This window comes from Octopus bimaculoides, chromosome 4 (assembly GCF_001194135.2).
Source record: "Octopus bimaculoides isolate UCB-OBI-ISO-001 chromosome 4, ASM119413v2, whole genome shotgun sequence".
Taxonomy (NCBI): Eukaryota; Metazoa; Mollusca; class Cephalopoda; order Octopoda; family Octopodidae; genus Octopus; species Octopus bimaculoides.
Genome location: NC_068984.1, coordinates 72,017,211 through 72,027,153, shown reverse-complemented (window position 1 = coordinate 72,027,153; position 9,943 = coordinate 72,017,211). Strand labels below are relative to the sequence as shown.

General features: G+C 32.5%; 1 long non-coding RNA gene across 1 annotated transcript in view; it reads right to left on the bottom strand.

Moving 5' to 3' along the window:
* Nucleotides 1-9,538: 9,538 nt before the first annotated feature.
* LOC128247681 (uncharacterized) overlaps nt 9,539-9,943 on the bottom strand; it is a 68,586-nt gene continuing 68,181 nt past the window's right edge. Inside the window, exon 4 of the long non-coding RNA XR_008264044.1 lies at nt 9,539-9,634. This is a non-coding gene — a long non-coding RNA (uncharacterized LOC128247681). The remainder of the gene's footprint in view (nt 9,635-9,943) is intronic.

Genomic DNA, 9,943 nt, shown 5'->3' with positions numbered 1-9,943 from the left:
ATTTATTTGTGCGTGTACGTGTATAACCTGATCGCCAAAGAAATTGTTACTTGTTTTTATACGACTACCTAATGCTGAACAGGGATATATCTGATAATATATTGAATCCTTATTGCTACTACCTTTCTTTTTGGTAGTCTGGCCTAACCAAATCCATTTCATGTTTTCTATCACGCACAATTTTAGGTAATCATTTCAATTTGAAATATTAAGTACTAAGTATCAAAAATTTGTTCATTGATATTTTGTTGCTTTTAATCACTCTATTTGTTGATTTTCTTAAACCGTGGTAATTATTTGACAATGGAAATACATTAGAATTGACAATTAAAACATTGTTATGAGTCTCTTGATAGTAGAATAAATCGGTGTGAAATTATTTATGAAACTACACATGAGGTAAATGTAATTAGTATTTCCACCAATTGTATATCTATGGAAGTGTAATCGTATCTTTTCAGGTACTCAAACTATTCCGAAAGTGGGAATTTAGGGTGTTTGAATTAATAATCTCTGCAACTATCACGAGCACACTCAATAAACATTTAAATTTTAGCGTCTTCAAACACGTTGTGGGAAGTATCTGTTTACGCATATGTAATAAATTACCATAATAAGATACAATTCAAATATAGGTAGGTATTTGCGGCGCAGTAGAAGAAACGGTGAAATTTGACACACACTGCGTGCATGCTTATGCAACTATTCCTAAATTTTTGCAAATATCATTATAGTGAGATTAGAATGAATAACAAAGGATAAATTAAGATAAATTTGGAATTGTGCAAAACATTTAGGAAAATAAATAAATGTATACAACGATGAATTCTTCAATTAGGAAGTTTTTTTAAAATTTCTTATTTTTTCGTATTCCTCATAAAACTTCTAATTATCAAAAAGTTAGATTTAACAATGAGAGATTCTGAAGAAATTTTATGATGTAAATTTCTAATTTCCTAAGTTTTATTTTTAATGCTAATAAATTTGCAATAACAACCGGTAGTAGAAAAGCGTGTGAATGAAGTAAAGATTATGATATAAAAATTCAGCTAAGCTAACAATTTATCACAATGATTTTTTTTTCATCAATGGAATAATGAATTTGATTAATTATTAAAAGTGGTGATGATAGAAGAAACCTTTCATTAACGGCAATCGTTAATCTATATATTAAAAATTCTTAAATCATAAATAAAAAAAAATCTGCATATCGTATATATTCTCAGTACTATAAAAATACCACTAAATTAAATTACGTCATTTTAAATGAATAACCTATCGGCGCCTGACTATTATTTTACTCTATTGTTTCTGCGATGATGAACTCAGCTTTGTAATACAAACCAGTAATACAATAATTAAAACTTAGAGTACTGATATTAATTATGGTATATGTCACGGGTAAATGTGATAAATATGATTTTTAAACGATTTGCCCATAAAGAATAAAATATTGATCATAGAATTTTTTTCAATTTCTGCTGAGGCAAGAAACAACTATTTTATTCAGTTCGCTGTATATGGGAAATTAAATATACTGGTAAATGAAATCCGATTCATTTCTGATATACATACTGCCACGATGTGTTATACTAGGGGAGATAAGACGGAATATATGTGGTATCCACATGTTCTGCATCAAATCATAATTATCAAACAATGACTGAAATATAGTTTCAGTTTAGCACAACCTCTAAACATCCGCGAATAACCGTGTGTTCGACTTCGAAGAGATTGTGGGAGATCCAAATCTACATCTTAAAATGATGTTCTGAATCTTACAAAAGTTTCGAGTAATCATATTAGTAAAGATCATGAGGTAGGTGTATACTAGAATAATACTGTCTAACATTTTGAAGTAAGTTGATTTAAATTCCACATTCAAATAATGTAGATGAAGTAGGTCGATATTTTGTCAGTTCATAGAAAGAAATTTAAAGTCACGGTATTTTCAGGTATAACATCTCTGAATGACAATGAGATAATTATGAATAGATGTCCGAAAATTTTTGAGGAGATTGTACATTCTAAGTATTAGTAAGGATTCATTTATTTAAAAAAATGAGTTACAATTGAAGTTAAATATCTATGGACATGTAACTAAGGTTGTTCAAGGGAAAATAGTTTAAAATTCTGAGAAGCAATCATGGGTAAAAAAAAAAAAAAACACACCCCGGAATAAGCATTTCCGAGTAATATCAGTTTCAGAATATTCTTGATATATATTTCAATGTACATTACATAATACTCCGTTAACAGTACTGTTATTGCATGCTGATAGCATGACGGTAACTTGGCAAAAACGCTAAAACGTCAGATAGAATACATTTGTAGAGTACTCTCCAACTGCATGTCGTAAAATCCCACCAAATTCAACATTGCACATAATATTTTCGTACTTTATGAATAAATTAGTATTACGCAGTGTTGAGAGATTCTCTTGTTTTCGCTTCAATTTGGTAACAGTATTTTAAATGTCCAAATATGATACAATGTATCACAATGTATCATCCTCAGTAGGCGATAAAACAACATAGTTGTACAGTATCTTTGACAATTTCACCATCATTTCTATTATTACGAATTCGTTTCGTGAAACAAGTGACGGTTCATGATTAAGATCGATGAAAAAAACAGCACTTGAAATGTTCACGAACTAAAATGTCATGTTTTCTAATTTCTCATCTACGCAAGAAATTCTTGAAGTAGTCCCTTATACAGCATGTTGAATGAAGTATTGTTCTTTGAAGTTATGTATCTAACTAAGTTATTGTGTGTGGGCAAGTATTTCAATTAAGAATTTAATCTGATTCATTCCTGATGATTAGTCTCAAATATGCACTGTGTAGTTTATTTTTTCAAGGAAAGATTAAAATGAAACTATCAAAATTAATACTGCTTTAATTTCTTCGATAGTAACTGTAATATTTTAGGGCGTCTGTGATTTGGGTAAGTACATTAGAGAGTCACAAAAAAGGAATTCTGCTATTTGCTCTAGTTCTTTACTTCACCAATGTATATACTACCGAAATACGTATGACATACTCTTTCTAGAATCTATAAAATAACGTACTAGATTAGCACCAGTTTCATCAATGGCTGATCGATGCCAAAATGCAACTTACTAGCGGGGTACAGTAGTGAGCAGAATCCGACACAAACATGGACGTTTGATGACGAGTGAATCGTTACACAGGTTATAGTATACAGCCGTTCTGAAACAAAATGGTGAGCTATCACTATTGTTATCCCGTCGAGCAAAATGCTTGTCGGAGTTCCGTCCGTCTTAACGTTCTGTGTTCAAATTCCACAGAGGACTACTTTATCTTCAATCATTTCTGGGTCGATAAAACAAGTACCAGTTGAGAACTGGAGTCCATGCAATCGACTTAGGTCCACCCGAAAACTGCTCGACTTATGCCAAATATGAAAACAAGATAATTATCTATGTGAAACGACTTACGATACTGAATAAAACAGACAACATACACACGAACACAATCACACATGCTGTCTCAAACGCAAACAAACGTTCGCTCTCTCAGGTTGTCAATCTATCTCCTCTCTCTGAAAATCAGATAGGATACCAGGAACAGCTAACAGAAAAGACGAGTAATAGTAATCGTTGACTTCTCTACAATGTAAATTACTAGGCTTTTAAAATTAACATTTGAAGGATAACGTTTAGGTGTGGTAGAGGACAAAGTTTCTCTGCAATTATAATGTTATGTTAATGCACAAAATATTTATTTTATGCTAAATTAGTTTCTTGCCAAGCCTTAGCAGAGATGCTCAAACTGCTAGATATATGTGCCAAGTTTATTCTGTAAACAGAAAAGAACATCATTACAATATATAATACCGACGAACACATGTGCATACATACATATATACATACATACATACATACATACATACATACATACATACATTCATACATACATACATAAAAACATACATACACACATACATCCATACATACACATACACACTCATATTCTCTTTTATTTTTTAATTGAGCACCACCTTACAGAGTTTTATTAGTCTTAGAAATCGATCCCAGGATTTACTGTTTCTGAGCCTCGTACTTAATCTATCATTCTGTATGTCGAACCACTAAGAAACGGAGCCATAAATATACCAACTTCGGTTCAAGCGACACAAAGACACACAAACACACACACACATGTATATATATATATATATATATATATATATGCGACGGGCTTCTTTCTGTTTCCGTCTACCAAATCCATTCACATGGCTTTGGTTGACCCGAGGTTATAGTAGAAGACACCTGACCAAGGTGCCACGAAGTAGGAGTGAACTCTGAGCCATGTGGCAGGGAAGCAAACCTCTTACCATACAGATACGATTGTGCCTATCGATATATACAGTGTACATTTAAACACTTAAGAGGTATCTGTCATAGGATTCCTTGCACGCTAGAAAGAACAGCTAAATTTCAAACCACTATTAGGGATAAAACTTCGAAAAATTAGAATGTATAAGCAAACCTTTTTTTTTTTAAATCTACCGTGGAAGTGCAGCTCCTTGTCGACATTAAGTAAAACATGCTGACGTTTCAATTCGATAATTATCCAGAAAAAATTATCAAAATTTAATAATATCAAGGGAAATAAGAAATATTATAAATGTCTACTACCAGTGGCCTAGCGTGTAAAAATTTTGTCAATACACTATATATTATTCATATAGATACAGTGTACATTTAAACACATAAGAGGTATCCATCATATGATGCACGCTAGAAAGAACAGCTAAATTCAAAACAACGATTTAGGATAAAACCTCGAAGGGAAAATAAAAAAGTTTACCCTCTATCTCTTGGACTATGGTTTCAGACTTATTTTAGCAATAAAATAATTTGCTAGGCGAAGTCTTCTTCAGCAGGTACACCTAGATTAAATATATATGTATGAGGCAATCCAGTATGTGCCCCGTGTTTATACATTCTAATTTTTCAAAGAATTCTATGATGGATTCCCCTTATGTGTTTAAATGTACACTGTATTTATATGAAATATATATATATATATATAGTATGTGATGGCATATGGAATATTTTGAAATCATATCTGGTGAGATTGAAACATAGTAAAATGTGATGAAGTATATTGCAAATTTCGAATGATAAAGGGAAAATTGCTAGGAAAATCTTCAAACAACTTCATGCCCAGAGTCTAGTGGCTGAAATTACCATTCAGTTAATTTCGTCGCTTTACGTAAATTGTTTTGAAAATGCTATATGATCAATGACTGATTTGATTCTGAGTGGTGGCATTGAATTTGTAAAAGATCAAGATCGTCAATGATGTTGCAATATTCAGCAGTTTTGGTCAGCAAGTATCAAGGTCGATAGTTATATCAGCTATATTATGGAGACGAATTTCTCTCATTTTCATAATACTTTAATCACCCTTTATTCCGTTTGAGTTTGAACATTTTAAAATTATACAATATTCCATTCTGTCACATCACCTGTAGAAAATATTCAATACTGATAAAAAATAATCGCATTGGCAGTATTTTTTATATTATTCTAATATTTCCCTTAAAAAAAAATACTATTTTGTAGCATTAGGAAAATATTTCATATTAAAACATAATCGATGAATTAACAACTTCAGTTTAATATTAGCCGCTGCACAAAATAAAACTGAGTTGCGGCCATAAAATACGATGATATTAGATTTTTGCAGCTACGAATGAATTTCTTTCACGTGCATTTTATTTCTTGATATTTCCTATTATATTTAGTATTTTATGAACATCCAGGTCCTTTAAATTTGGTAGCAGTAAAACAGTGCATTTTTGTACTCTGACCCGTGAGGAGTTTAATTTACAATTAATAAATCGTTTTTGATAAATTTGAGCTATTCCTTTTAAAAAAAGTTTAATCCGAAACGATTGTCATTCATAGCAACAAAATGAAATCAATAATTCACGAGTAAAAATTTTCTAATGCACCACATCCTTGAATGAGCTAGCATAAATGCTCCTTGTTAAGAAAGGACAAATGAGATCACATTAACTGAAATTTATCAATTTGAAAACTGACGAATTAATTCAAAGGATTTGAAAAGAAAGTTTACAGATGATAAATTACAAGCAATTATTATTACAGTTATCTCAGTGCAGGGTCATTCGTAAGGTTTGTATGACGCGCTAAAGGTAATTTTAAATTGCACTCCCAAATATGATCGCTATATCCTTAACAATGTTGGAATATTATAACGCCCACTTCGGTATACAGTATACTTAGTAAAACCAGTAAAGAGACGACTATCTCTGACTGCCTACTACGTAGTCTCTTTAAGCATAGTGACTATGTTATTCCATTCGTACAATTCAAAATTTTTTGTGCTTGGTATCTATTTTCACGAGCTCCGTATGCTTTCTTTTTCTCTCATTTGTACGCTTGGGTTCAATCACCTCTAGTAGCGTTGGTATTTGGAACGTATTGTAATTGGAACGTATCGAACAAATATTCCATCGGTTCCTCCAATTTCTTTGGATCGCTTTCCACGAATCTCTTTTACAGTTGGTTTCCCTGTTTGTCTTTTATGCATTTTCTACTTTTTATCCAATATATCATTTTGCCTATGCATTTGGTAATTACGCCATCTTCCCAACTCTGCTTTCCATTCTTGTATGCGCCCATATATACACATTTTCATCAACTTTAAAGTATCTTGCTGTGTCTTCCTTGGGATTCTTCTTCTCTTGCTAGGTAGCAATTTATCAAAGACTTATTTTACTTAACTTGTAAACATCAACTCCGCTGGTGAGCAATCTGCAGGTGTATTCGAATTTGGTGTCAAACAGTAACTTTCAACAATTGGTGTAGCGCTACCTTATCCATGATTTCCTTATTCGATTTTCTAAGGGATCTTTTAAAGGTGTCAACAAAACGGCCTGCTTCTCCATTAAATCTGGGATGGTATGGTGACAGTTACATGTGCAGCTGCGAAGGTTTCGCAATTGCTTTAAAATTCGCTAGACACAAATTGCGTTCTATTGTGAAACACTATCACGTCTGGGATGCCAAATCTCACAAACAGTTCGTGTAAAAGTTTTGTCACAGTTGAGGTTTTTTTTTTTTATATTTGAAAATTTCAGGTTATTTCGAAAAAAAAATAGCAACTACTACTATATAGTAAGAACCGTTTAAAGGACCAGCGAAATCGATGTGTAGTCTCGACCACGGGACATCTATTTTTGAATAATGTTCACTTTTTATCGTGGGCAATATTTTATTTTGTTTTGGCTTACATACAGGTGTTCCACTGTTTTACTGTAATTATTTTGTTTCAGTCCCTCAGTTACATTCGAACCTTCGACTGAATCGATTATATTTACACAAAACATTTATTGGCGTATTCCATACTTTGAATAGTTCAATCCACTCTGTGCTGAATAAATTGAGTGAACATTTTCATACATATATCTTTGCCTTTTTCGTTTGAGCTCCAAATGTTACATTACATACGAATTCACCGAAAACATAATCTTTTTCCCGTCACACCAAGTGCTACCTTTTTCGATTTAATTAATTTCGGCTTACATATTTCCACGTCTTTTCGTTTAAGAAGGTTATGTTACTATCAGTATCCAATTGCATTTTAACACTTGTATTTTTGATTTTCACCTTCACAAATTACCTCATCGCTATATTACAAATTTCTTCCGAGGACATACTTTTATTCTTGTTCTTTTGTTCTCACGTTTTATCATCTTCATTCTACAGTGCGTCTTTATATGTCCTATTTTTCCACAAGAAAAGCACTATGCTTTTTTAGAAGGGACAAGTGTTCCTCGGGTGTATACCTCCACATACAAAACATGGGTTTATTTTCTGATTTTTGTCATGTTCTTTACAAAACTAATTATCTGTATTCTGACTATTTCGCATTTGTTTCACTTGGATTAAGCGAGTTTTCATCTCGTGGTCCCAATCATTACCTTCTTTCTCGAAAATTTGCTTATATCTTATGTAGTATGCTTCGAAGGTTCGTATCAGAACTCTGTTATGGAGTTCGCGACATAGTCTGACGAGAACACTATCTTTCTGAACGTCCTGACGACTTCAGTAATTGTATCATTTGCTATTCTTTCAGTTGTTGTTGGTGGTCTTGATACCTCAGCTGTTGTTTAGCTGCTGCTGTTGTTGGTCTTTCAGTTGCTGGTGTGTTGTTGCTGTTTGTATAACCTGAACAAACCGGCCAACAAAGGTTCCATAATTTTACAAATTTTTTCGTAAAATTCGCTCAACAAGAACTTTTGTGAGTATGTTAACGACTCATGAGTTGTTAATTCCTCATGAGATTTTAAATTCCTCATTGAGTATATTAACTCCTCTTCGAGTTTCTATCGACTTCACGAGAATTGGTTTATCCTCGTCGCTACTGTTATAACCTTAGTAATATTGGATTATTATTAGGTCCACTTCGATATGCAGTATACTTAGTAACACCAGTAAATACACAACTATCTCTAACCGCCTACTAGTACTATGTTTACTTATAGTGACATGATTACTTCATTCGTCAGGTGTGAGGGGTATACCATTATTACAAAAGACATAACATCTCGTTTCAGAGACGTACAGTGTATGGCTAAATACGTGAAATAAACAACATTGTCATTAAGAATTAGACCTTGATAGTTGCGCATCGGGCATCTGAGCAAATACTGTTTTGCTGGATGTATTTTGAGTCTTGCTAACATTTCTAAATATTAAAATACAAACGCGATAAAGAATTTGACAAAAGAAAACGTGATAATTCTCGTATGGATTTTAAACTTTAGAGAAACTGCAGATATGGCGTTCTTTAACAACGTGCTAGCTACTTCGATATATTTCTATGTTTGATTTAGACATTGTGCAAAATCGTAGAGGCAGGGATCGTGACAATTCTTGTTGTCTCAATAGTAGAATCAAGGTTGTATCAAGAAAGGTGTTCAAGAAAAATATTAATATCGAATTTATAAAGTAGTTTAAAAGTACAAACACACAAACACTATCCATCCATACATACACAAAGAGGCGCATGCACACACATATATATACACAAAAATATATGTAATTTCCTGGGAATTTGTTAATAAATGTGCAGAAAATCTAAGATGTTTACAAGGTATGCAGTAACTTGCTATTTTCTTTTCACACGTATATGGAGCATTGCAAATATACCAGAACATAGTATTGGCACATACATATATCACAGTTTATATATACTTGTGTGCGGGCGCACATATGTGTGTCTTTGCATTACTCTCGCTTTCCTTCAATAATTATATTTTGCTTATTGTGAGAAGCGTTGAAGAAAGCTAATTCCGGCGTCCCTTGCGCATAAAACCGAGCGAAGAGGATCAGGGAACTGCCTGGAAATGTTATAGAGAAAATGGTTGAGGTAATATATACTGGATTTGCTTGTGATAAACATAAAGATGATGAAGAAAAAAGTGAACTCAACACTAATGATTTTGTTTCTTTTTAATTTCAATAAATCACCTTCTGCTTTATTTATTTTAATGAACGTAATTTAGCTTTTCACTTGTTTTATCACTCGTTTGACATATTCTCTTTTTCTCTCTTCATCTTTGAAAACTGAACAATTATTAATAGAAAGATATGGTAAAATAAACAATTATGTTGGTTAAAGAATTTCCAATACGCTTAAGAAATGAGATCAAAGACATCATTTGTTATTTCATTTAATTAAAGAAATAGCATTGTGGTGAAATGTATTCAGAAAAAGTAAAGAGATAAACGTGTGAGTAGCGTAAATTAATAAAACTGTTGGGAATAGAAATATGTCTACACATATTCATATACATGCACACGCACGCACGCACATACGTACATATGTGTGCGCACGCGCACACATGTATGTAAGCGTAATTTATTGTATGTATA